Source organism: Psammomys obesus, unplaced genomic scaffold, assembly GCF_907164565.1.
Source record: "Psammomys obesus unplaced genomic scaffold, mPsaObe1.curated_primary_1811, whole genome shotgun sequence".
In the NCBI taxonomy this organism is placed as follows: domain Eukaryota; kingdom Metazoa; phylum Chordata; class Mammalia; order Rodentia; family Muridae; genus Psammomys; species Psammomys obesus.
In genome coordinates, this window is record NW_026585644.1 from 57,937,695 (window position 1) to 57,964,799 (window position 27,105).

At 40.6% G+C, this 27,105-nt stretch overlaps 1 pseudogene; it reads left to right on the top strand.

Annotated features, from left to right (window-relative positions):
- LOC129687776 (uncharacterized) overlaps positions 1-26,516 on the top strand; it is a 68,259-nt pseudogene extending 41,743 nt beyond the window's left edge.
- Positions 26,517-27,105: the final 589 nt, after the last annotated feature.

Here is a 27,105-nt window from a genome sequence, read left to right on the forward strand (position 1 = left end):
GTGTGTGTGTGTGTGTGTGTGTGTGTGTGTGTGTGTGTGTGTGTGTGTAGGTAGGTAGGTAGTAAGTAGGAAGGTAGGTATGTAAGTGCCCAGAGAGACCAGAAAAGAGAATTAGATTCTCCTGGAGCTATTGCTACAGGCAGTTGTGAACTAACTGACATGTGTGTTAGGAACCAAAGTTGGGTCCTCTGGACGAGCAGCAAAAGTTTGAACTGCTGAGCCTACCTCAAGCCCCTGGCTTTTTCTTCTCAAAAAATAAAACAATTTTAATTTTAAGTATAAAAATTATAGGTTTCATTATGTCACTTTTCATACATGTCTATCTTTGTACTGAGCTCATATTTCCCTCATCACCCATCACCCTTTGTTATCTACCTTAGCCCCTTTTTACTGGTCCTCCCTCTCACTTGAAGAGCCCCATCTTCTCCTCATGTGCCACACACACAACTAAATCTAGTTTTCATAATATAATGCTTGTAATATTTTTCTGCTCCTCTCCATTACACTCATCATTCTCTGTGGTGGCCAACTTTTCCTTTAAAAAATATATATATACATACAAACATCTACATGTATATTAGATCCTGACCATAGTTTCCCCTCCTTCCTCTCCTCCAAGTCCTTCTCTCCCACACCTCTCTTCCTTCTCCCCCCCACCACCTCACCCATTCCTCCTTTATTTCTCTTCAGAAAAGGGCAGGCCTCCCAAAGATATTTGCTAGCCATGGCATATCAAGTTGCAGTAAGACTAGGAACCTCTTCTATTAAGGCTAGAAAAGGCAACTCACTAAGAGAGAAGGTTCCTAAAAATAGGCAACAGAGTCAGAAATGGCTTCTGTTCCCACTGTGAGGAGTCCCACAAGAAGACCAAGCTACACAAGCATAACATATATGCAGAGTGTCTAAATTAGACACATTCTGGCATCCTGGTTAGTGGTTCAGTCTCTGTGAGCCCCTAAGAACCCAGGTTAGTTGATTCTGTGGGTTTTCTTGTGATGTCTTTGGCCCCTCTAGCTGATACAGTCCTTCTTCCCCTTTTCTTCAGGATTCCTCAAACTTCCTAATGTTTGGCTGTGGGTCTCTGAATATGTTTCCATCAGTTGCTGGGTGAAGCTTCTCTTGACAATTGGGCTAAATACCCATCTAGGAGTAGATCAGAATATCATTAGGAATCATTTCATTGACCTTGGCGGGGGGGCAAGTCATGTTTCCTTATCTATGGGAAGTTTCTGGGTCCTGCAGATTCCAGAAGAGGGGGCTATATCTCTGTATTTGGAGTTACAAGCAGTTGTAAGCAACCTGACCTGTGTGCTGGGAGTCAAATTCAGGACATCTGAAAGAGTACTATACACTCTTAACAGTTATGCCAGCCTTCTAGTCCCACACTGAATAAATTTTAAACAATTGTGACCTACACATTTAGTTTTTCAACATGCAACACAGATCTCTGGTCTTGCCAGTATTTCAAAATATAATCTTTGTGGTCCAGATTCCACTTACCATCACCTTGGATAAATGAGTGAAGGTGTTCATCAACAGTCTGCTGATTCTTCAAAGGAGGAAAACAAATTTCTTACATGATAACCAGATGTAGCAACATCTTTGGATATCTTTTTTTTCTTTTTATTTATTATTAGTCACATTTTATTAACTCTGTATCCCAGCTGTATCCTGCTCCCTCATTCCCTCCCAATCCCTCCCTCCCTCATCTCCTCCCTGCCCCTTTCCAAGTCCACTGATTGGGGAGGACCTCCTCCCCTTTCATCTGACCCTGTTTTATCAGGTATCTTCAGGACTGGCTGCAAAGTCCTCCTCTGTGGCCTAGCAGGACTGCTCCTCCCTTGGGGGGATGGGGAGGTCAAAGAGCCTGCCATTGATTTCTGATGACATAAATAACCTAAAAGAGAAAGAGAAAGTTTGTTAGGAATGTTTGTCTTCATTTCAGCATTGCATATTTCTTTACATCCTGAACAGAACTGCTTTACACAAGCCACAACATACATATGGAGGTCAGAGGATGATCTCCATTTTCCCTGCGTCCATGACTTGCAATGCAAGCTTGGTACCTCTTCTACTAATTCCTGAACTCTGAGACAAAGGATGCTAAGTTGATTTTCCATTTGGGGAAGTATAATTAACTGTCACAGGTGTGCGTGTTTCACTGCTGTAAGAAAGGCTGATAGGCTGGAGAAATGTCTCGGTAGGTTAAGCAGTGGTTCTCAACCTGGAGATCACCCTTTCACAAGCTCACTTCAGACCATCGGAAAACACAGATATTTACATTACGATTCGTAATGTTACCAAAATTGCAGTTATAAAATAGTAACAAAATAATTTTATGATTGGGAGTTTACCACAACATGAGGAACTATAATAAAGGGTCACAGCATTAAGAAGGTTGAGAACCACTGGCTAAAAGTTGTTTACTGCACAGTGAAGTTTGGAGTTTGGATTCTCAGAACTCCATGTAAAGAGTGGTCAAGGGCTGGGGGGAGGGTAAGAAACCGTCCTGTAATTCTACCTGTGGAAGGTGAAGACAGATTGTAATTGTACCTTTGTAAGGTGGGGACAGGAGATTCTCCAGAGCTAGCTGGTTAGCAAGACTAATCATGTCAGTGAACTGTGTTTGACTGAGAGACCCTGCCTCAGGAAGAATGAGATGCATACTGGTGAGGTTGCTCAGTGGGTAGAGGCACTTGTCACCAAGACTGATGACCTAATCTCACTCACTGGGTCCCACACAGTAGAAAGTGAGACATGGTACCTGTGCACGTATTCACACACACACACACACACACACACACACACACACACACACACAGAGAGAGAGACAGAGACAGAGACAGAGACAGAGACAGAACACAAATGAAGTTTAAAAAAATAAGGTATAAGGGTGATTGCAAATGATTCCAGACATCAACCTTAGGCCTCGCCATGCACCCATCCACAAGTACACATGCACCCCCGACACTCCCATGCCCACATACACGCATACCACATACTATACACATGAAAAAGAAAAGGAGAAAAAAAAGAGAAAATTTGAAAGCTGACTTTTGAGTTAACAAGATGAACTACTGTGGGTTCAGTTGTTTCCCTACATGTGGATGTTCAAATCTTGTCCATCTCAGTATCTGACAATTAGTAAGCACTGAATCAATCTCATCTTCTGCCCATTCTCAACATTTCCCATCTCTAGACTTTGAAAAGGAGAAACTGTATTGTTCCTGAGACCACTCCTAGATTTAGAAACTGATAAGAGTAAATGAAAACCTGTAAGCCAGAGACACCTTTCCCTGAGAGACATAGTCATAAAACATATGGTGGGTTTAACTAATTACTAATGGCAGATGAGTGGTGTGTTTATATTTTCTATTACATATTTACTTGACATAGAGATCTGTGCCTAAGGAGCAGTCTCAGGCCATGATAGATAGAGAAGTAGGTACATAGGTTGGTAGATGACAGATATATTAATGTATCAAAAGATAGATACATGATAGGCCGACAGATCGATGATAGAATCTATCTCTGAGTTTCCTATCATACAACTCCTAGTATCCTTTAATCTCTGAAGTAGTAGATGTTTTTTGTGTGAAACAAATGGCCGAGGCTCCATAGTAGCTTGAAGATGTAAGCTGATCACCTGAATCCTTATAGCAGAATTAGAGGACTAGAATTTTTCAGCCCCACTGCCTAACCTGTGAACAGAAGAGGCAGGCTGTAGTGGTTTGAATAGGCATGGTACCCATAAACTCATGTGTTTGAATGTTTGGCCCATGGGGAGTGGAACTATTAGGGAGTGTGACAGTGTTGGTGTAAGTGCAGCCTTATTGGCAAAAGCATGTCACTGTGGTGGTAGGCGTTGAGGTCCTCTGTGCTCAAGCTCCACCCAGAATGGGACACTGTCTTATTCTGCGTCTTTGGATCAAGATATAGAACTCTGAACTCTGTCTCCAGAACCATGCTGGCTTGTATGCTGTCATAAGGATAGTAGACTAAACCTCTGAAACTGAAACCCAGCCACAGTTAAATGTTTTCTTTAGAAGAGTTGCCTTAGTCATGGAGTCTCTTTACAGCAATAAAATCCTAACTAAGACACAGGCCAAGGTGACGTTGATCTCAGATAGTCAACATTTGTTTTAAACTATTTTTCTTTTTTATTCTTTCATAATTTCATACATATAACTTACTTTGGCCAATATTTTAATCAGTCATCCCTATGTATGCCTCCTAAGGGCCCCAAATTACAGTGTTGAAAATTTTATAACCTTTTTTTGATAGAAATATAAAATGGTGCAACTGATATAGAAAGAAAAAGTATACAGAATGTGGTAATTTGAATGAGAATGGCCTCCCATAGGCTCCTCTCTCTCTCTTTCTCTCTCTCTCTTTCCTTGCCTCCCTCCCTCCTGCCCTCCTTCTCTCTACCTACAATTTTTTAATCATATGTGAGCTCTCAGATACTGCTCCAGCACCATGCCTGTCTGCTTGCCACCATGACCCCTACCATAATTATGTACTAATATGAACCAGTACACAAGCCCCCAATTAAATATCTACCTTTATAGGTTACCTGGGCCAAGTGTCTATTCATTGCAATAGAAAAGTAACTAAGACACAGTTTAAGCCCATAAACCATCTGAACTTGTACACACACATACAGCGTTCTCTCACCTGATCTAGGGTAGCTTGCTATAATGATACCATTTTTTACCAAAAAAAAAAAAAATCCTGAACAAAAGACAGAGACTGCACTCTAAGAAAACCCCACAGCCTCTAAACTTCCTCCGAGCAAGAAGATGTTGTCAGTCATCTTAACACAATCCTGGGTTTCTGTGAGGCTCCCCAAGTTGCCTGGCTTATTCAAGTCATGCTGTTGAAAGTAAATGGCCTCTATATGCTCCAGAGAAAACTGCTGAGAGCCCATGTGTCAATGCAGAGCAAAGTGCAATGTACAGTCCTCTAAAGTTACCAGAATATAACTTACATAAGTGTGAGAATGAAGATGAGTGGAATTTTGCAGAATGATCAAATTAAATTTGACAAAGCCTCCAGAATTTCAAAGTAGTGTTGTAGCAGTTTTTCTGGAATAAGCACTCCAACAGGAAAGGGTGGCGGGGTATAATGATCAATCTTCACTTAGAAAGACAAATAGGATGGACATTGAAAGAAGGAAAAAACAATTAACAGGACAGGAGCCTACCACTGAGGGCCTCTGAAAGACTCTATCTAGCAGTGTATCAAAGCAGATGCTGAGACTCATAACCAAACTATGGGCAGAGTGCAGGGAATCATATGAAAGAAGGGGAAGTTAGTAAGACCTGGAGAGGACAGGAGCTCCACAAGGACCAAATATATCTGGGCACAGGGGTCTTTTGTGAGAATGATTTTCCAGCCAAGGAGCATTCATGAATATAACCTAGAACTCCTGCTTGGATGGAGCCCATGGCAGCTCAGTATCCAAGTGGGTACCCTAGTTAGGAAAACAGGGACTGTCTCTGACATGAACTCAGTGGCTGGCTCTTTGACTACCTCCCCCAACCCTGAGGGAGGAGCAGCCTTGCCAGACCACAGATGAGGACATTGCAGCCAGTCCTGATGAGACCTGACAAGCTAGGGCCAGATGGAAGCAGAGGACGACCTCTCCAATCAGTGGACTTAGAGAGGGGCATGGGAGGAGATGAGGGAGGGACAGTGGAATTGGGAGAGTATGTGGGAGGAGACTATAGCTGGGATGCAAAGCGAATAAAATTAATGTAAAGAAATAAAAATTTAATTAAAAAATTAAAAAACAGAACAAAAATAAACAAACAAACAAACAAAAAAGAATGATGGTGGAAGAGAAATGTCACCAGTTGACAGAAGCCAACAGTTCCTGAAAGGCTTTGGTCCCAAGTTCAGTTTGCATTCACATTTTGCACTCTAAAACCACAAACTGAGGCAGGCAAGCAAGCAAGATTTTTACAGAACTCTGCAGGGCAGTCAGCAGATTATTAAGAACAATCACCCATTTTTTTCAGCTATTTTTCCAGAGAATTTTGTTCCATTCTAAGTCATTCTTGGAAAATAGGCAATACAAGCAGAGGTTTAAGTAAATAACAAAATAAGCCAATGGATCACTATCTAATAATTGGTCTTTTACATCTTATTCTATTTCATTCCCACTCTACCTTCATAGCACCTTATAAATCTTTCTTGAAGGTTGATACACTTTATTGTTTTTATTCTGGTTCTGATGAGCCTGGACAGGATGTTTAAGATGCATGGACTTAATAGAAGTCCTAGCATTCTTGTCATAAGAGACCCCATTTATACAGGGAATCACCAAGTTGTCCATATTGTACTCCATTGGCTTTCATATGTACCCCTAGCCTTAATCTCTTCTATAACATTTTGTGGCAGTTTCTCATACTGTTTCTCACTACCCAGAATAAAAACAGCAGTCTGCATTTAAAACCATGGATATGGGTCCATTTTCAGCAGTAATCAAGTTTAATCCTATGTGGTTTTGGAGGGACATTGAAGCTAGGGAATAAATCTGATTCTGAGGACTCCCAGGAGCCTGTACCAGAGGTGGCCCCCACTAATTTCTGTTTTCACTCCTCTTTCCCCCCCACCAGTACTCCTCCCACCTGATTCCCAGGACCATTCCTCTCCCTACTCTCTCTCCCACCAAGTCCCATCCCTCTATCTACTTCAGATATCTATTTTATTTCCCCTTCTGAGTGAGATTCAAGCATCCTCCAGTGGGCCATCCTTGTTACTTAGCTTCTTTGGGTCTGGAAACTGTAGCATGGTTGCCCTACACTTTGTGGCTAATATCTGCTTATAAGTGAGTCCATATCGTGTGTGCCTTTCTGGGTCTGGGTTACCTCACTCAGTATGATATTTTCAAGTTCTAATCATTTGCCTGCAAATTGCAAGATGCCTTTGTTCTTAACAGCTGAGTATACTTTCTTGAGCAACAGGCTCCCCCCAAATTGTTCCCTTGTCTTCTGACAACTCGTCCAGAGGGTGTCACTGGCTGGGGCAGTCTCCTAAAGGAATCACATCCACTTAATTGGTGTGGGTGGTTCCACAATGAAGTCTGAGGGATGATCTGTGCCTGGCCTAGCCCCAGGTAACTCTATCTGAAGGAAAGAAGGCAGATCTCCTCTAGGGGGCAGTAAGTGATGTTGCTGACTGTGTAGGGATTGGAGCTGCCCTGGAATGAGGTTGCTCTCCAGGCCAATTTATGTGACAGGATCTGACAGCTGAGGAGGGACTGCACAGGTGTACACCTGGAGGATCAGGAGGACATCAGGAGGCAGAGCAGGAGCTGAGCCATTGTCTCCATTCTGAGGTTGTTTTGAAAGAGCCAGTTCCAGAAGCTGGTCTGGGTGTGTCCTCCTAATCAGCTCCTGGCTCAGGTCTACAGGATCCTTGGTGTGTTTGTGGTATATATATCGTTTCATATCTGCAATTTTAAGCGCTAAGAGAGTGTTGAGGATTGGGCAATTTTCTATACAGTGTCAGCCAAGTCTTGTAAGAAGTGCAAGCAGGCAAGTGTGTCATACTCACAGAGTCTCCTGAGCCCTTTGTGAGCAGTGGAGATGGGTGGCAAAGACAATCTCAAAAGAAGAGTAACCATGTTTATAGAGCATGCAATGTATAGTAAACAGGAAAAGTGGCAGAATTTCTGCCCAAGGGAGGTGTGGTTTTTGGTCAGTGTCATTTCAAAGTGTTATTTATTCTTTCAGCCCATGCTAATGACTTGGGATGGTAGTTTGGGCACAAGTTCCAAGTTAATTCTCTGTGCAGGTAGGGAGGTTCTACCCAGCCTGAAAAAGTGCTCACCATGAGCAGCAATTATGTCTCCCCTCTGCAGGGGGATGCCTGTACAGACTACCTCTAGGTGTTTTAAACGGGACTCCTTTGTTTTTGGGGTTTTGTTTGTTTGTTTGTTTGTTTTGTCAGCATGTAAGCTTTGGGACCCTGCTTGGGGCTGTTCCAAACACACTGCTGACAACCTTTGCTAACTAGTTTGGCCAATGCTGGCAACATCAGGGTCACCGAAATTCTATGCAACAATTTTTTTAAATTAAATTTTTGGGTTTTTTTTTTACATTAATTACAGTTTATTTATTTTGTATCCCAGCTGTAGCTCCCTTCCTCATTCCCTCCCAATCCCAGCCTCCCTCCTTCATCTCCTGCCTGCCCCTATCTAAGTCCACTGATAGAGGAGGTCCTCCTCCCCTTCTATCTGATCCTAGCTTATCAGGCTTCATCAGGACTGGCTGCAACATCCTCCTCTGTGGCCTAGCTAGGCTGCTCTTCCCACGGGGGTCTCTGAGTTTATATTAGAGACAGTCCCTGTTCCCCTTACTAGGGAAAACCCACTTGGAACCTGAGCTGACTTGGGCTACATCCCATGGGGGTTCTAGGTTATATCCATGCATGGTCCTTGGTTGGAGAATCAGTCTCAGACAAACCTCTGTGCCCAGATATATTTGGTCTTTGTGGAGCTCCTGTCCTCTCCAGGTCTTACTAACTTCCCCTTCTTTCATATGATTCCTTGCACTCTGCCCAAAGTTTGGTTATGAGTCTCAGCATCTTCATTGATACACTGCTATGTAGAGTCTTTCAGAGGCCCTCTATGGTAAGGTCCTATCCTGCTTCTCGTATTCTCTTACTTCCAATGTCCATCCCATTTGTCTTTCTGAGTAAGGATTGATCATCTTGCCCCAGGTCCTCCTCCTTGTTTAGCTTCTTCAGGTGTACATATTTTAGTATGTTTACCCTATCTTATAGTACCAGTATCCACTTATAAGTGAGTGTACACTGTATGTCTTTCTGCTTCTGGGATACCTCACTCAGGATGATCTTTTCTAGATCCCACCATTTGCCTGCAAATTTTTTTGAGTTTATTTTTTGAGTTGATTTTGTATCCAGCTGCTTAGCTGAAGGTGTTAATAAGCTGAAGGAGTTCTCTGGTTGAAATTTTGGGGTCGCTCATGTATACTATTATATCATCTGTGAACAGTGAAACTTTGACTTCTTCCTTTCTGATTTGTATCCCCTTAATCTCCTTTACTTATCTTATTGCTCTATCTAGGGCTTCAAGTACAATGTTGAAGAGGTATGGAGAGAGTGGGCAGCCTTGCCTTGTCCCTGATTTCACTGGAATTGATTTAAGTTTCTCTCCACTGAATTTGATGTTGGCTATAGGTTTTCTGTATATTGCCTTTACTATGTTTAGGTATGTGCCTTATATCCTTGATCTCTCCATAACTTTAAACATGATTGGGTGTTGGATTTTGTCAAATGCTTTTTTGACATCTAAGGAGATGATCATGTAGTTTTCCTCCTTCAGTTTGTTTATGTGGTGGATTACATTGATGGATTTCCATATATTGAACCACCCTTGCATACCTGGGATGAAGCCTACTTGGTCAATGTAGATGATATCTTTGATGTGTTCTTGGATTCAGTTTGCCAGTATTTTGTTGAGTATTTTTGCATTAATGTTCATAAGAGATATAGGTCTGAAGTTCCTTTTTTTGTTGGGTCTTTGTGTGGTTTAGGTATCAAGGTGACTATGGCTTCATAGAATGAGTTTGGTAATGTTCCTTCTGTTTCTTTTTTGTGGAATAGTTTGAAGAGATTTGGAGTTAGCTCTTCTCTGAAGGTCTGGTAGAATTCTGTGCTGAAACCATCTGCCACAGGGCTTTTTTTGGAAGACTTTTGATGACTGCTTGTATTTCCTTGGGGGATATGGAACTATTCAATCTTTCTACCTAATCTTTTTTATTTTTTTGAGACATCACTTTTTTTGATTTTTATTACATTTTATTTTGTAATATTTTGTTACATTTTATTAACTCTGTATTCCAGCTGTATCCCCCTTCCTCATTCCCTCCCAACCCTACCCTCCCTCCTTCATCTCTTCCCTGCCCTTTTCCAAGTCCACTGATTGGGGAGGACCTTCTCCCCTTTCATCTGACCCTGTTTTATCAGGTATCTTCAGGACTGGCTGCAAAGTCCTCCTCTGTGGCCTAGCAGGACTACTCCACCCTTGGAGAGTGGGGAGGTCAAAGAGCCCGCCATTGAGTTCCTGTCAGAAATAGTCCCTGTTCCCCTTACTATGTGAAACCAATTGGTTACTGAGCTACCACAGACTTCATCCGAGCAGAGGTTCTAGGTTATATCCATACATGGTCCTTGGTAGATTATCAGTCTCAGAAAAGACCCCTGTGCCCAGATATATTTGGTCCTTGTGGAGCTCTTATCATTTCCATGTCATACTAACTCCCCCTTCTTTCATATGATTCCTTGCACTATGCCGAAGGTTTGGATACAGCTGGGATACAGAGTTAATAAAATGTAACTAATAATAATAAACAATAATAATAAAAAAGAAAAAGAAAAAAGAAAGAGGACTCAAGATGATCAGTCCTCACTTAGAAAGACAAATGGGATATGCCTGGGATGTAGGAGAAAACAAGTAACAGAACAGGAGCCTACTGAAAGACTCTACCTAGCAGTGTATCAAAGCAGATACTGAGACTCATAACCAAACTTTCTACCTAATCTTGACTTAGTTTTGGTAGATGGAATCTCTCAAGAAAATTGTCCATTTCCTTTAGATTTTCAAATTTTGTGGCATATAAGCTTTTGTAGTAAGACCTAAAGATTGTTTGGATTTCCCCAGTATCTGTAGTTATGGCTCCCTTTTCATTTCTGATTTTGTTGATTTGGACAGTTTCTCTCTGCTTTTTTAGTTAGTTTGGCTAAGGGCTTGTCTATCTAGTTTATTTTCTCAAAGAACCAACTCTTGGTCTCACTGATTCTTTTAATTATTTTATTTGTTTCTAACTTACTGATTTCTACCCTGAGCTTGATTATTTTCAGCCCTCTACTACTCTTGGTTGTGTCTGCTTTTTTTCCAAGGGCTTTCAGGTGAGCTGTTAAGTTGCTTGTATGTGATGTTTCACATTTCTTCTTGAAGGCACTTAGTGCTATTAACTTTCCTCTTAACACTGCTTCTATTGCATCCCATAAGTTTGGGTATGTTGTGCCTTAATTTTCATTGAATGCTAAGAAGTCTTTAAATTCTTTCTTTATTTCTTCCCTGACACAGCTGTCATTGAATAGTGAGTTTTTCAGTTTCGATGTATGTGGAGGCTTTTTGCTATTTCTGTTGTTGTTGAGGTCCAGCTTTAGACCATGGTGGTCAGTTAGGATACAAGGGATTATTTCAATCTTCTTGTACCTGCTGAGGCTTGCTTTGTGACCAACTATATGGTCTATTTTGGAGAAGGTTACATGAGGTGCTGAAAGGAAGGTATACTCTCTTGAATATGGGTGAAAAGTTCTAAAGACATCTATTAGGTCCATTTGATTTAGGGCCTCTGTAAGTGCCCTTATTACCCTGTTTAGCTTCTGTCTAGATGATCTGTCCCTTGGTGAGAGTGGAGTGTTGAAGTCTCCCACTATTAAGGTTTTCGGATCAACATATGATTTCAGATTTAATAATGTTTTATTTACAAATGTAGGTAGTCTTGTATTTGGAGCATAGATGTTCAAAATTGTGATGTTCTGTCGGAATTTTCCTTTGATGAGAATGTAGTACCCCTCCTCATCTTTTTTGATTAATTTTGGTTGAAAGTCTATTTTATTAGATATTAGGATAGTTACTCCAGCTTATTTTCTAGTTCCATTTGCTTGAAAAATGTTTTTCCATCCCTTTACTCTGAAGTAGTGTTTATCTTTGTTGCACAGGTGTGTTTCTCGGATGCAGCAGAATGTTGGATCCTGTTTCTGCAACCATTCTGCTAGTCTGTGCCTTTTTCTTGGAGAGTTGAGTCCATTGATGTTGATAGATAATAGTGACCAATGAGTGTTAGTTTCTTTTATGGTGGTGTTGATGGTATTACTCTGATTCATTGCTTGTTTTCTTTTGATTTTTTGTGGGAAATTATCTGTATGCTATGTTTTCTTGGGTGTAGTTGTTTTCATTGGATTGGAGTTTTCCTTCTAGTATCTTCTGTAGGGCTGGGTTGCTGTGTAAATATTTCTTAAATTTAGTTTTGTCATGGAATATTTTGTTTTCTCCATCTATGTTGATTGAAAGCTTTGCTGGGTAAAGTAGTCCAGCATCTGTGGTCCCTTTAAGTCTGCATGACCTCTGCCCAGGCCCTTCTGGCTTTCATAGTTTCTGGTGAGAAGTCTGGTGAGTCTGATAGGTCTATCTTCATGTGTTAGTTGGCCTTTTCCCCTTGCTGCCTTTAATATTTTTTCTTTGTTCTGTAGATTTAGTGTTTTGACTATGATGTGCTGTAAAGAATTTCTTTTCTGGTCTGGTCTATTTGGTGTTCTGTAGGCTTCTTGTATGTCTATGGACATCTCTTTATTTAAGTTTGGGAAATTTTCTTCTATGATTCATCTTAAAAATATTTTACAGCCTTGGAGACTGGAGTCTTCTTTTTCATCAATTCCTATTATTCTTAGATTTTTGCCTTTTCATGGAGTCTTTGATTTCTTGGATGTTTTGTGTTTGGGACTTTTCCAATTTTACTTTTTCTTTGAGAGAAGTACCAATTTCTGCAAGTGTCTTCAGCACCAGAGATTCTCTCTTCCAAGTCTTGTATTCTGTTGGTGATGCTTACCTTTGTGGTTCCTGATCTTTTCTCTAAGTTCTCCAGCTCCAGGGTTTTCTCAGTTTCTGTTTTCTTTATTGATTCTAATTCTGTTTTTATGTCTTGCACCATTTCCTTCAGCTGTTTGAATGTGGATTCTTGTCTTTCTAAAATGGTTGCTATTTTTTTGTTGTTGTTCATTTCCTCTCTATATGACACTAACTGTTCCTCTACCTGGGCAGTTATATTTTTCTGTATTTCTTTGAGAGCTTTGCTCATTTCCTCTTTATTAGCCTCCACTTGAGTGGTTATTATTCTGAGATATTTGTTCATTTCTTCTTTCTGTTCCTCTAATAACTGCATAAGCATAGCTTTAGCATCATTTTCCTATGTTTCCACTGAATTAAAATATCCATAGATTTGGGGGGTTGCTGGTGGAGCCATGATGTCCTGATTTTTGTTGGGTTTGTTTTTACGCCAACCTCTGTGCATTTGCTTATCTGTAACCTTCACTGTTTGTTCCTGGAGTCGATACTTCAGACTGGAACCGTCTTTCTCTGGTATCTGGAGTATTCTTCAGCAACAATTCTTGTTGGGAAGGTTTTTTTTTTAATTTTTTTTCCAAATGGGTTGTTTCATGAACTTGCCAGTCTAGGCTTGAAGCCTTTGTCTGTGGAGTTATTTTCCTGTCTGTGGTAACCAGCCAGTCCTCCTGATTTTCAGCAGCCCCTTCATTGTTTGTTTGTTTGTTTGTTTATTCATTCTTCTGCTTCTATGAGGAAAGCTCTGGGACCACCCACAGTGTAATCTCCTGACCTTCCTAGGGGGTGATGGAGGAAACTGCAGTGCTATGTCTTCATGGACTCCATCTTGGCTCTTTGTGTGAGCCTCACATTGTACCACTGCCACAGCCTAGGGTGGGAAGGGGTGCAGACAGTTTCTAGGAGCTGTAGAATTTTGTCTCTGTTTTAAATTTCTTTGTCCTCTGAGGGAAACAGTCTCCATTCTTGGTATTTTTCACTTTAGTTCTTTTAATGTGAGTGGTTATTCCTCCCCTTGTAGGCTTTGGCTCCCCCCAGTAAGAAGTTCCATGTCTGAATAGGAGAGCATCTTGTTGACAAGCAGCACCGAATCAAATAAACTGGCCATGCTTATTGTACCTCCGCCATGAATAACTGCTGAGTTGCATACTAATGTGAACCATGCACATACTACTTATCATATTCCACTTCAAAGAGCAAAGAAAATCACACAGTGATTCTCTATTTGTAAACCAATTCATCACCTAGGTAGCAGGTGTAAATCCTCAAGGTCTTAACACTAATAAATATGGCAATGTGATTTTACTTATACAATTTTGGGTAATTTTAAATGTCTTCCTGTGGTTACTGACACCTATTCAAAATTCATGAGCAACACAATGCCCTTATCCCTGCTTTGTTACAGTCTTTACAGGTTGTTCATGTCCAGCCATGAGAAGAACATCTCTTCTGTAATTTCTCCATAATCATGAAGGAGTTCTCCCTCCTCTTCAGGCAAGCATGTGACTAGATATCATAGCTGTCATCTTTTTAGATAAAGGAAGGGTCTGGTATTTCCCTCAGTGGCAGAGCAGATGTTTACAAGATTAGGTGGTCTTGTGTGATGGTTGCAATTAGAGCTGGTTGAGTTGGCAGCACCATGAACACGTTTAGGGGTGATGAGGATAATGGGAAACAAGACTGTGGAGGAAGTGACCAAGAAAGTAGCAGCCTTATCCCTTGATAAGCCAGGAAGAAAGAAGATACCGGGCACATCATTGCAGAGGAAATCTATGTACATGGGACAAATGGAGGCTCTTACTCTTAAGACAGAAGGGATAATGGTAAATAGTGGAGCAGCTTGCATCCTTGAATACCTGCTGAAGGCTATGTGGCAATACTGACATGTGTGCCACCTTGGTGAGTAATTCTAAGCATGTTTTGGGCTGATATTCCACACACTGCATTATTGCAACTGGTGGATTGGAAGGATCCAAGACCAGTGGCATTTAGCAATGACAGAATTTTTATGCCAGGGCAATGGGAATATTGGAGTCACTTCCTCCAAAGGAAGAAGGGGTGAAAATTAATATTTCTTTGGGTTTTGAGACACTCCCAATTTGGACAATAATCAATGTCCAAATCCCATGTTTCAGCTGTGGACATATAATATACCCTCCAGATTTAGTACTGAACTATTTGGAGCCCTTACTTTCACATTCATGGAGAGTTTGATATGAAATCCTTATACCCAGTCTTTAACTAACTTGACTGGCAAGCCTTCAGAGGCTGCTTGTGAAACTGTGTGTTGGAAACATCTGAAATACAACCCTGTTCATTGGTCTACTTGTTTTGGGAATATGGGGAAAGCATATAACCATTCAGGGTGTAAGTTTGTTGACTAGGGTTCACAAGGCTAATTTATCACTAGATGATCTGAAGTTGCTTCTAGATTCTGCAATATTGTCTGTGTAGAGTGGAACATTTCACAAAGCAATTTCTAGAAAAGTGACACAATTACTTGCCTGGCATGATGGGGGTCTCACACCTTCTCCTTGAACTAGAACCTTACTACCCAATGGATAATTGGGACCAGAACAATGGCATATTTGGAAGCTTCCAGCAACAACTAGCTCTGTTTCTTCTCAGGCAGAAAAGGCATGATTTTTCTTATCTAATAACTATATTTTTCATAAAAATTATACCTGATACCTTCAAGCATATGTGAAGTTTATTATTATTAACCTTGGGATATGGAAACCTGTCAATTTAACACACCCCTGGAAGGAAGGACCTACTGCAGCACTTATGATACAAGTGTTGCTAAGTTATCACACAGAGGCAAACTATTTATAGAACAGATTATACTGGGTTTGCTAGGACTAACTGTGCAGTGGCAGCTAAAGCAGCTATAGCTGAAATAGCATTACAAACAGCTGTGGAAACTCAGGGTTTCTACATGAAACAATGGCTGGGGGCTTCTCATGCCCTTTCGGCATATCAAGCACATATTGATGAATAATTAGAATCTAAACTACAAGATTTACAATCACGAATTTTATAGTTGGGGGACCAAGTGTTAGATTTACAAAAACATTTACTCTTTCAGTGTGATTGGGACATTACTAGTTATTATATAATCAGAGCCTATACAACTAGACCACAATCAAATAACATTTACAAGATGTGCATGGAAATTTGTCTCTTGATATCACTGCCTGCAAGGATGAAATCTTCCATACCTTCTCTAAACAATTGCCTGTAATTTCAAGACATGGAATAGCAGAAGGAATTGCTTATGCCTTACAGGACATGGACCCTCGTTCCTGTGGCAAATGATCATGCACAGTGCTTTTGCTTATAGCCTTGCACTTATCATATGCCTTTTCATGCTTCTCTTGTGATACTGATGGTTTCAAACAAGAATGAATGCCCAAGAGCACTCAGCTTTATCTAATGCACTAGCTATACTGCTCCATTGTGGATGGTCATGCAAACTTGTACAACTACTTTGGAAATCAATCTGCTGCTTTCTCAGCAAATTGGGAATAGTTCTACCTCAAGACCCAGCTCTACCACTCCTGGACATGTACCCAAAACATGTTCCACCATACAACAATGATATTTACTCAGCTATGTTCATAGCACCTTTATCCGTAATAGCCAGAAACTGGAAACAACCTAAACATCCCTAACCAAAGAATGGATAATGAAACTGTGGTACATTTACATGATGGAATATTATTCAGCCATTAAAAACAAGGAATTTTTCAGGCAAATGATGGAAGTAGAAAAGATCATCCTGAGTGAGGTAACACAGACTCAGAAAGACATATAGGGTATATATGCAATTCTAAGCAGATTTTAGTCACATAGTACAGGATAGACATACTACAACACACAGAGCCCAAAAAGATATGAAGCCTAATATTGGCATCTTAGGCTTTTTGTCAACCCACAAGTTATGGGAGTCAGGGATATTTCTGACACAGACTATATTGCCTGCCTCCTGATCACTTCTTCTTGATAGGACCTCCCTACAAGGCCAAAGGGAAGGAAGATCAATTCAGTCCTAATGTGAATAGATGAGCTGGGATGTCTGGGGTAATGGGGCTCTGCTATTCTGAGTAATAGGGGAGAGGGGATGCAGGAGGGAGGGTGGGACTGGGAGGAGAGGAAAGAGGGGCCTATGACCAAGATGTAAATTGAATTAATTAATTTAAAAATGATTTATCTTTCAAAAGAATTAAAGAAGGAGACTATGTCAGAACTCAGTCAAACAAATGGTACATGGCAAACAATGCCTTGGGAAAGTATGAGAGAAGCTCCAGGATGAAGATAGAGGGTATTTTTGCCTCAGGTACATTTTGTTTCCCGGATTGTTGGATGTGATTTCCTGCCTCCTGTGACATTTGCATTCAATTTATAAGACACATTTATTCTTGCTAGATGTCAGAACATAGCTAAAGAACCCAGTCTGGTGTGAGGATTTGCTGACTGCTGTCCTTAATACACCCTGAATCTGCATATGGCCTTCTGCTTTGCTTTTGTGCTTTCCTAGTTATAATCTATAGGACATGCCAGGAAATTGTGTTTGATTTGGTCTATCCTGAGAACGTTTCTGGAAAAGGGCTGGTATGTTTATATTTAGTATGTGCTTACTGATGTTTATTTACATGTTTTTCTGAACTCAAACAACCTTCTTTGGATCATTACTCTCTTTGTTTCTCACAAGGAGACCAACAAAACTTAAAGATCTGAGCCCGGGGTCCTACAGAGACTGATTCACTAGCGGAGGACCATGCATGGAGAGGGACTAGATAGTCTCCACATGGATTTCTGAGTGAAGGGAGCAGGGGCTGCCTCTATGATGAACTCAGTTGACTGCTCTTTGATCACTCACACCTGATGATGCACCCTTGCCAGGCCACGGAGGAAGAGGATCCAGGCAGTCCTGATAAGACTTAACAAGCTATGGCAGAGGCAATAGTGGAGAACTCACCCTTTCTGTGGACTAGGGGAAGGGGATCGGGGGAAGAGAGAGGGAGGGTGGGATTGAGGGGAGTCGAGGGAGGGGGCTTCAATCGGGATATATAATGGATAAATTGTGAAGAAAAAAAAAGCACGCTGCAGCTGAAATGAAGTTGTCTATAGACTGTAGCCTATCCCATTCTTTCAGCTCCTTAGATTCCAGGTCCAACATACAAAATCTGCACAGGTCGACAAAAGACGCAGAGTAGGTTCTGCCCGGATACTGAGTAAATGCACAGGCTTGTAGAGGCTCTGTTAACTGAATGATGTTAGGTTTGGAAAAGCCTCCACCTCAGAATGCAGAGAGTATGTGCCTTAATAATTACAGCAACACCTTTTCTATTCTAGAACTGTGGGCATGCACACTTGCTATGTGCAGGGCTGCATGCCTGTAATCCCAGATCCTGCATAGCTAGTACAGAAACTTCAGGAGATAAAGGCTAGTCTGGTTTACATAGGAAGTTCAGGGTCAGTCTAGCCGACATAGTAGCATCCAATCTCAGAAACAAACAAAACAACAACAACATAGCCCACATTTTCCAATTCTAGAGTGATCTGAGAGGCAAAGTTAAATCTATAAATTTACTTTTTATTAGTATTTTTAGCTCAGAAGAATTTCCACAATCCTCAGGACACATACACATAACTTGAACTAGAGATAGGGAGTTGGAGGATTTATAGGAAGGAATGGGGGTGATATAAACACACTGCTCATTTATGAAATTCTCAAAAACTACTGTTAAAAATAGAAAACTTCAAAATGAAAAAATCAATTCAATGCATTTTATTTAACCACAATATTTAATTTTTATATATTCTTCTCTCATACAATAATCCAGACCACAGCTCATCTTCCCTCCACTCCTACCAGTTTCCCTCACCTCCCCTCTCCCTCAGATCCACTACCCACCCACCAAACCCCATCCCCCACCCCAGAATGGAGCTGGCCTCCCAAATGTAGCAAAACAAGACATAATAAGACCCGGCGCAAACCTTCACATCAAGGTTTGGTGGGGCAACCCAACAGGAGAAAAGGGGTCCCAAGAGATAGCCGCACTTCCATTTTCAGGAGGCCCACACAAATATCAAGCTAACAACTACAACATATGTGCAGAGGACCTAGCTCACACCTGTGCTTGCTACTTCAGTCTCCTTGAACCACAAGAACCTACAGAGACTGACGCAACATTCACATGAGTGCACAGGTCTGCTCCATATGGTGTCCTAGAACTGAAAGGGGAAATGGACACATAACCCCCAATCCCTAACCCAGAAGCTATCTCCAATTGATCACTACTTGCAAATGAAAATTGAGTTTTTTTTCAAGGGAGTCTCACTATGGAAAAACAACTAGTCTTAAGGGTAAGCCAAGTGTGCCTAGCAGTAAATTAACAACAGAAAATTAATTCAACAACATCTTTGGAGGTTTTTTTGGCTCATAATATTGGGTCAGAGCCTTTTTAAACTTTATCATTTTTAATTTATTTTTATTTTCTTTCTCTGTTTTTTTATTTTTTATTTAACTTTTATTAATTACACTTTATTCCTTTTGTATCCCCCCATAAGCCCCTCCCTCCTCCCCTCCTGGTCCCATCCTCCCCCCTTTTCTGCATGCATGCCCCTCCCCAAGTCCACTGATAGGGGAGGTCCTCCTCTCCTTCTTTCTGATCTTAGTCTATCAGTTCTCATCAGAAGTGGCTGCATTGTCAGGGTTCTAGGTTATCTCCATGGATAGTCCTTGGTTGGAGTATGAGTCTCTGGGAAGTTCCCTGTGTTCCAATTTTCTTGTTCTGTTGCTCTGCTTGTGGAGTTCCTGTCCTCTCTAGCTCTTACTACTTCCCACTTCTTACATAAAATTCCATTCACTCTGCCCGTCAGTTGGCCATCAGGCTCAGCATCTGCTTTGACAGTCTGCAGGGCAGAGGCTTTCTCTTTCTCTGTTTTTAACCTATATGTTTTTTTGCATCAGAAAGAAAAGAGGACAAGAAAAGGCACAAGAAACACTAGTTTTCACACTTGGGAAGTTTCTTGTCCTCTTTTCTTTCTGATGGTTTGCTTTGTCCTATAGGAATGTGTTAGTTTTGTTTTATCTTATTGTATTTTTTTGTTATTATTCCACTGAAGCCTGCTTTTTCTAATGAGAGACAGAAAGGTGGTAGACCTGGATGGGAGGAGAGGTGGAGAGGAACTGGAATAAGTAGAGGGAGGGAAAACTATAATCAGGATATGTTACATGAGGAAAGAAATGTAAGCAGGGAAAGATGAGGACCTGAAAGTGGGAGGAGGTCATGTGGGAGAGTACAGGATGAGTCGAAGTGGGGAACTGGGAGTGAATAAAATGAAGACACATTGTATGTGCTTATGAAATTGTCAAAAAAAACATAAAAATTATTTCAAAGTAACTAAGTCTTAAAAAATATTTATGGGTACAGAAATTGTGGTATTTTTACACAATGGAATACTACTCAGCAATCAAAAAGGAGGAAATCATGAAATTTGCAGGCAAATGGTGGGATCTAGAAAAGATCATTCTGAGTGAAATATTCCAGAAGGAGAAAGACAAACACGGTATACACTCACTTATATAGACCTATAAGATGCGATAAACATAATGAAATCTATACACCTAAAAAAGATAATCAAGAGAGCGGACATGGGGTAAGATTATCAATCCTCGTTTAGAAAGACAGATGGGATGCGCATTGAACATATGACAGGAGTCTACTGAGCGCATTTGAAAGACTCTAACTAGCAGTGTTTTCAAAGCAAAGACTCATGACCAAACCTTTGGCAGAGTACAGGGAATCATAAGAAAGAAGGGGAGTTAGAAAAGGATAGGAGCTCCACAAGGACCAAATATATCTGGGCAGAGGGTCTTTTCTGAGACTGACATGCAACCAAAGACCATGTATGAATGTAACCTAGAACCTCTGCTCAGATGTAGCCTGTGGTAGCTCAGTAACCAATTGGTTTCCCATAGTGAGGGGAACAAGGACTATTTCTAACAGGAACTCAATGACTGGCTCTTTGGCCTCCCCACCCCCCAAGGGAGGAGCAGTCCTATTAGGCCACAGAGGAGAGCTTTGCAGCCAGTCCTGAAGATACCTGATAAAACAGGATCAGATGAATGGGGAGGAGGTCCCCCCTATCAGTGGACCTGGCAAGGGGCACGGTGGAGATGAGGGAGGGAGAGAGGAAGGAACTGGGAGGGAATGAGGGATCGGGACATGGCTGGGATACAGAGTTAATAAAATGTAACTGATAAGAAAAAATAAATAAAACCCCACTGAGAAAAAAAAATATTTATGTAACACACATTGGCACTGAAATTTTTACATACATGAGGCTGGCCTTGAACATGTGACTCTCCTAATTCTACCCTTTAAGTGTTGGGAGAAAAGTGTACATCACCATGTCTGTTTCTCTGTACTTCTTAATGATTGGTCTGCATATTTACCTGTATGTCCATTGTTGCTTCACTCAATCAAAATTCTCCAGAAAATATAAGTCTAGTATGTCTTTGAAGAGCACAAAGAAGCAGTGATGGTGGTATCTCAGGAAAATATTATGGTCTACTTGCAAGCAAGTGGACATTAGGAGAACCTTGAGATTCTGGGGTGAGGGGCATTGCCTTCAACAAGACAATACTGGGATTCACTGGGCAACTTCAGGAGGAATACTAACAGCCACATCACAGGTTGATGGTAGTTATGAAACAATTTTGACTTTTGGTGATGGATTTCAACAACTTTTGGTGATGGTTTTGGAACATTGAAAAGTTACTAAAAGTGGCCAGCTGGAATTAATACACTAAATGAATCCTTGATCCAAGTTCCCACCTCTGATTACAACATCAAAGCAGACTTAGATTCTCTCAAAGGAAGCATGAAAAAAACTTTTCTAGCCTTTGCTCAGCTGCTCATTAAGATCAAATTGCCAAACATCATTAACTACTAAAAGTTTCTCAGAGTGATTTGCTGTAGGGATCAAATTCACTGGCAGTCTCCCAAACTCTCCATTGTTACTGGCATGACATGGCATGGTAATGAGAACTCTGTGGGGTATCAGGTACAGGTACATTGTCCTTTTATGAGTTCCAGCATCCTAGGCTCATTCTGTAATAAGGATGGCCTTTACTTAGCTCCAAGAATAAAAAGAACCAGGTGTACACTTCCTTGCATTCTGCCTTAGGGAGATAGACACAGTGGAGTCTTCTCTTGGGGAGGAGTCAGAACTGTCATTCTACAATGACTGTTTCCTGGTACTAGACACCAGTACCTGTAAGCAGCATGGCCTTGCTGAGACTGAGCAGATTGAATTCTAGCAATTGTAGACTTTATTAAAACTCACTTCTCCTTTCTGCACCTCACAGTGTCTTCTGAAGCCAACAGCAGTAATTGTTACTTCTGGAAGTCTCTACAGTTTAATAAGAATAGTTAAGTGCTTGTTTGTTATCTCAAGGAACTTTCTATCTTACTGATTGGCACTTAGATGGACATGGCATTGATGTGGCATCTTTGTGTGGGTGGAAGATTTTAACAGCTGGCTGGAACCTGGTTCTCCTTCCTACACCCAAGTAAAGATTCAGACTAAACAGAAGCACTCAAAAATGTAGCCTTGACCATATAAACAAACTGAAGGAGAAAAACCACATGATCATCTTCATAGATGCCAAAAAAGCATTTGACAAAATCCAACACTCATTCATGTTTAAAGTCTTGGAGAGATCAGGGATAAAAGGCACATACCTAAACATAGTAAAGGCAATATACAGCAAGCCTATAGGCAACATCAAACTCAACGGAGAGAAACTTAAACAAAGCCCACTGAAATCAGGGACAAGGCAAGGCTGCTCACTCTCTCCATTATCTCTTCAACATAGTACTTGAAGCTCTGGCTAGAGCAATAAGACAAATAAAGGAGATCAAAGGGATACAAATCGGAAAGGAAGAGGTCAGAGTTTCACTATTCGCAGATAATATGATAGTATACATGAGCAAGCCCAAAAATTCAACCAGAGAACTCCTTCAGATGATAAACACTTTCAGCTTGTGTTTATCATCAGTGGATAGATACAAAATCAACTCAAAAAAATCAAAAGCCCTCTTGTATACCCAAGACAAAAAGGCCGAGAAAGAAATTCTGGAAACAACACCCTTCACGATAGCCACTAATAACATAAAGTACCTTGGGGTGACTCTAACCAAGCAAGTGGAAGACCTGTTTGAAAAAAAAACTTCAAGTCTCTGAAGAAAGAAATTGAAGAAGATATCAGAAGATGGCAAGATTTCCTGTGCTCACGGATTGGCAGGATTAACATAGTGAAAATGGCCATTCTGTCAAAAGCAAACTACAGATTGAATGCAATTCCCATCAAAATTAAAATAAATATTATTAGCTTAAAATAAAAATTATTAGCTTCATATGGAGAAACAAACAAACAAACAAACAAAAAAAACCCCAGAATTTCCAAAATGATCCTGTACAACAACAGACCATTTGGAGGTATCTCTGTCCCTGTTCTCAAGCTGCAGTATAGAGCAAGAATAATAAAACTGCATGGTATTGGCAGAGAAACAGAAAGGAAGATCATTGAACCAAATAGAAGAAATAAAACCACACACCTATGAATATTTAATTTTTGAAAAAGAAGCCAAAACCAGTCAATGGAAAAAAGACAGCATGTTAAACAAATGGTGCTGGTCCAACTGGATTTCTACATGCAGAAAAGTGAAAATAGAGTCATATTTATCACCCTGCACAAAACTGAAGTCCAGGTGGATCAAAGACCGCAGCATAAAATCAGACTCATTAAGTCTGTTAGAAGAAAAAGTGGGGGAAGAGCCTAGAACTCATTGGCACAGGAAACAACTTCCTGACCAGAACAACAACAACACAGGCTCTAAGATCTACAATCAATAAATGGAACCTCATGAAATTGAAAAGTTTCTGTGAAGCAAAAGACACTGTCATGAGAACAAAACGACAGCCTACAGACAGGAAAGGATCTTCACCAACCCTATATCTGACAGAGGGCTATATCCAGAATGAATAAAGAACTAAAGAAGTTAAAAAGCAATAAATCAAGCAACCCAATTAAAAAATGGGGCACAGAGCTAAACAGAGAATGCTCTGTAGAGGAATATAGAATGGCAGAGAAACACTTAAAGAGATGCTCATTATCCTTAGCCATCAGGGAGATGCAAATCAAAACGTCCCTGAGATTTCACCTTATAACCATCAGAATGGCTAAGATCAAACACTGAAGTGACAACACATGCCGGAGAGGTTGTGGAGAAAGGGGAACCCTCCTCCATTGCTGGTGGAAATGTAAACTTGTACAACCACTTTGGAAATCAATCTGGTGCTTTCTCAGACAATTAGGAATAGCACTTCCTCATGATCCAGCCATACCAGTCCTAGGCATATATCCAAAAGATGCCCAACTATACAACAAGAACATTTGTTCCACCATGTTCATGTTTGTAGCAGCTTTATTTGTAATAGCCAGAACCTGGTAACAACCCCGAAGTCCATCAATGGAGGAATAGGTACAGAAATTGTGGTACTTTTACACAATGGAATACTACTCAGCAATTAAAAACAAGGAAATCATGAAATTTTCAGGCAAATGGTGAGATCTAGAAAAGATCATCCTGAGTGAGATATCCCAGAAGGAGAAAGACACACGGTATATATTCACTTATAAGTGGGTACTAGACCTATAAGATAGGATAAACATTCTGAAATCTATACACCTACAGAAGATAAACAAGAAAGAGGACCCTGGGTAAGATGATCAACCCTCACTTAGAAAGACTAGTGGGATGGACATTGGATGTAGGAAAAAACAAGTATCAGGATAGGAGCCTACCATAGAGGGCCTCTGAAAGTCTCTGCCTAGCAGTATTAAAGCAGATGCTGAGACTCATAACCAAACCTTCGGCAGAGTACAGGGAATCATATGAAAGAATGGGGAGTTAGTAAGACCTGGAGAGGACAGGAGCTCCATAAGGACCAAATGTATCTGGGCACAGGGATCTTTTCTGAAAATGATTCTCCAGCCAAGGACCATTCGTGAATATAACCTAGAACTCCTGTTCGAATAGAGCCCATGGTAGCTCAGTATCCAAGTGGGTATACTAGCAAGGTGAACAGGAACTATTTCTGACATGAACTGAATGGATGGCTCTTTGACCTCCCCATCCCCCCAAGGGAGGAGCTGTCCTGCTAGGCCACAGAGGAGGACTTTGCACCCAGGCCTGAAGATGGCTGATAAGCTAGGGTCAGATGAAAGGGGAGGAGGTCCTCCCCTATCAGTGGACCTGGAAAGGGTAGGGAGAAGATGATGGACAGAGGGTGTGATTGGGAGGGAGTGAGGGAGCGGGATGCAGCTGGGAAACAAAGTTAATAATCTGTAACTAATATTAAATATATAAAAATTTAATTAAAAAATAAATACTACAGACAGTTAAAAAATGTAGCCTTGAAATAATATCTGTACAGTGGATTTAAGAGACAGTGAATGTAATTTGAATACAGCTAGGGAAAGCTAGTGATGACTCAGGAAAATCTCAGGGACCTGACTCCTTAACAAAACAATTAAGATACAGAAAAAGATAAATGACTGAAACTGTGGCTGCTGGATATTTTTTCCATTACAGAAGAGGATATACGTGGAAACCTAGGTCCATCTGTGTGATCAGAACACTAATGACTTTTTCAGAAGTACATCGGATTCTGTCATGTTGAAGAATAGTGTGAAAATGTCTCAAAAGCTGATGCAATATTCTCTCACTGCTTAACTCAGTTACTAATTTTATACAATGCATAAACTTTGTATATGTATATGTTTTATTAATACATTATTATAACATAAAGAATGACATGGAAATAAACTATAATAGTTGAACAAGTCACTGTCTGTTAAAGCACATGTTATGTTCCAATGTATGTAAGATTGTTGTTGGCCAACATATTGTTCTAATAGTCACATATCTTCCATTTTAAAGTAGGAGAATGTGCAGGAAGTATAAATCATATTCTGAGTTAGTATCTTTGTAGTGTTTGCTTGGTGAACTGCCTATGATGTAATATAGTAGTATATCACAGAAGAAGAAACTCCTCTAAATCAATTTATAAGCTTAGACAACTGAGAAGAGTCTCCACGTCGATACTGTCCCATCTTATTGTCAACCAGTGTACACTGAAGCCCACTCCACGTCCTCTCCTAGTGAGGCCCTGAAAACCACTGAGATCCTCTTGGTATGCCAAGTTGGGATTGGGACTGCAGGCAATGTACTTCTGTTTGTGCATAATTTCTCTCCTGTCTTGACTGGCTCTCCACAGAGGCCCACACAAGTGGCTCTCTCCCACATGGTTGTGGCCAGTGTCTTGATTCTGCTCATCACCGCATTTCCAAACAATATGGGTTTTGTTCCAAGGAAGCCTCAGACTGACCTGAAATGTAAATGTGAGTACTGTACTCGAATGGTAGCCTGAAGCACAAACTTGTGCTCCACCTGTGTTCGAGCACTTATCAGTTTGTAACTGGGGTAGGGTGATGCTCTGAAGAAGAACTCCCAAGTTACTGGGTTATTCTTGTTATATTTACTGGTTCGTCAGTGTTTTAAATAATGTCTGCATTCCAATGACAATCAATGGTCCACAGAACACAGGCAAAGATACTGACAATAAACAACAACAACAAAAAAAAGTGGTCTACTCTACATCTGGTTTCAGTTTAGGCATGGTCATCTTGCAGTTTTCCCATCATGCCATGTTCATCAGTATCATGGTCTGGACCAGTGTCTCCATGGTGATTCTCCTGCACAGACACCACTAGAGATTGCAGCAAATTCACATCTTCAGTGAAGACCAGAGAGCACCCTCTGAGAGCAGAGCAGCCAACACCATCCTGATGCTGATGGTAATATTTGTGAGCTTTTATGGGTTGTATTTGCATTTTTTTCGCATTTCTTATGTGAATTCTCATTTCTGGTTGGGGCATATCAATGACGTTTTGACTGCAGGCTTACCCACCATTGCCCCCTTGCTGTTGATTTTTAGAGATCCTAAGGATCCTTGTTCTATGTTCTTTGGGTGTTGAAAACCACAGTAAAATTTTCAAACACAGAAAACAGGATTAACATTAATAAGCATAAATTAATCAATAGGAAAAATTAACAAGTCTATTTTAAATTAATATTCTTTATTGTTTATAATTTTCATACATGTACACAATATGTCTTGTTCATATCCACACTTACTCTCTGCCCTTTTCACTTTCCCCAGGACCCTCTAAAACATCTCCTCCTAACTTCATGTCCTTTTTCTAAATTTATTTATTCATTTTCTAACCCAGAGAGTCAAATTAGCATTATCATTTGCACATGGTAATAAGCCCATCATTGAGCTATGAGAAATTCGTCAGC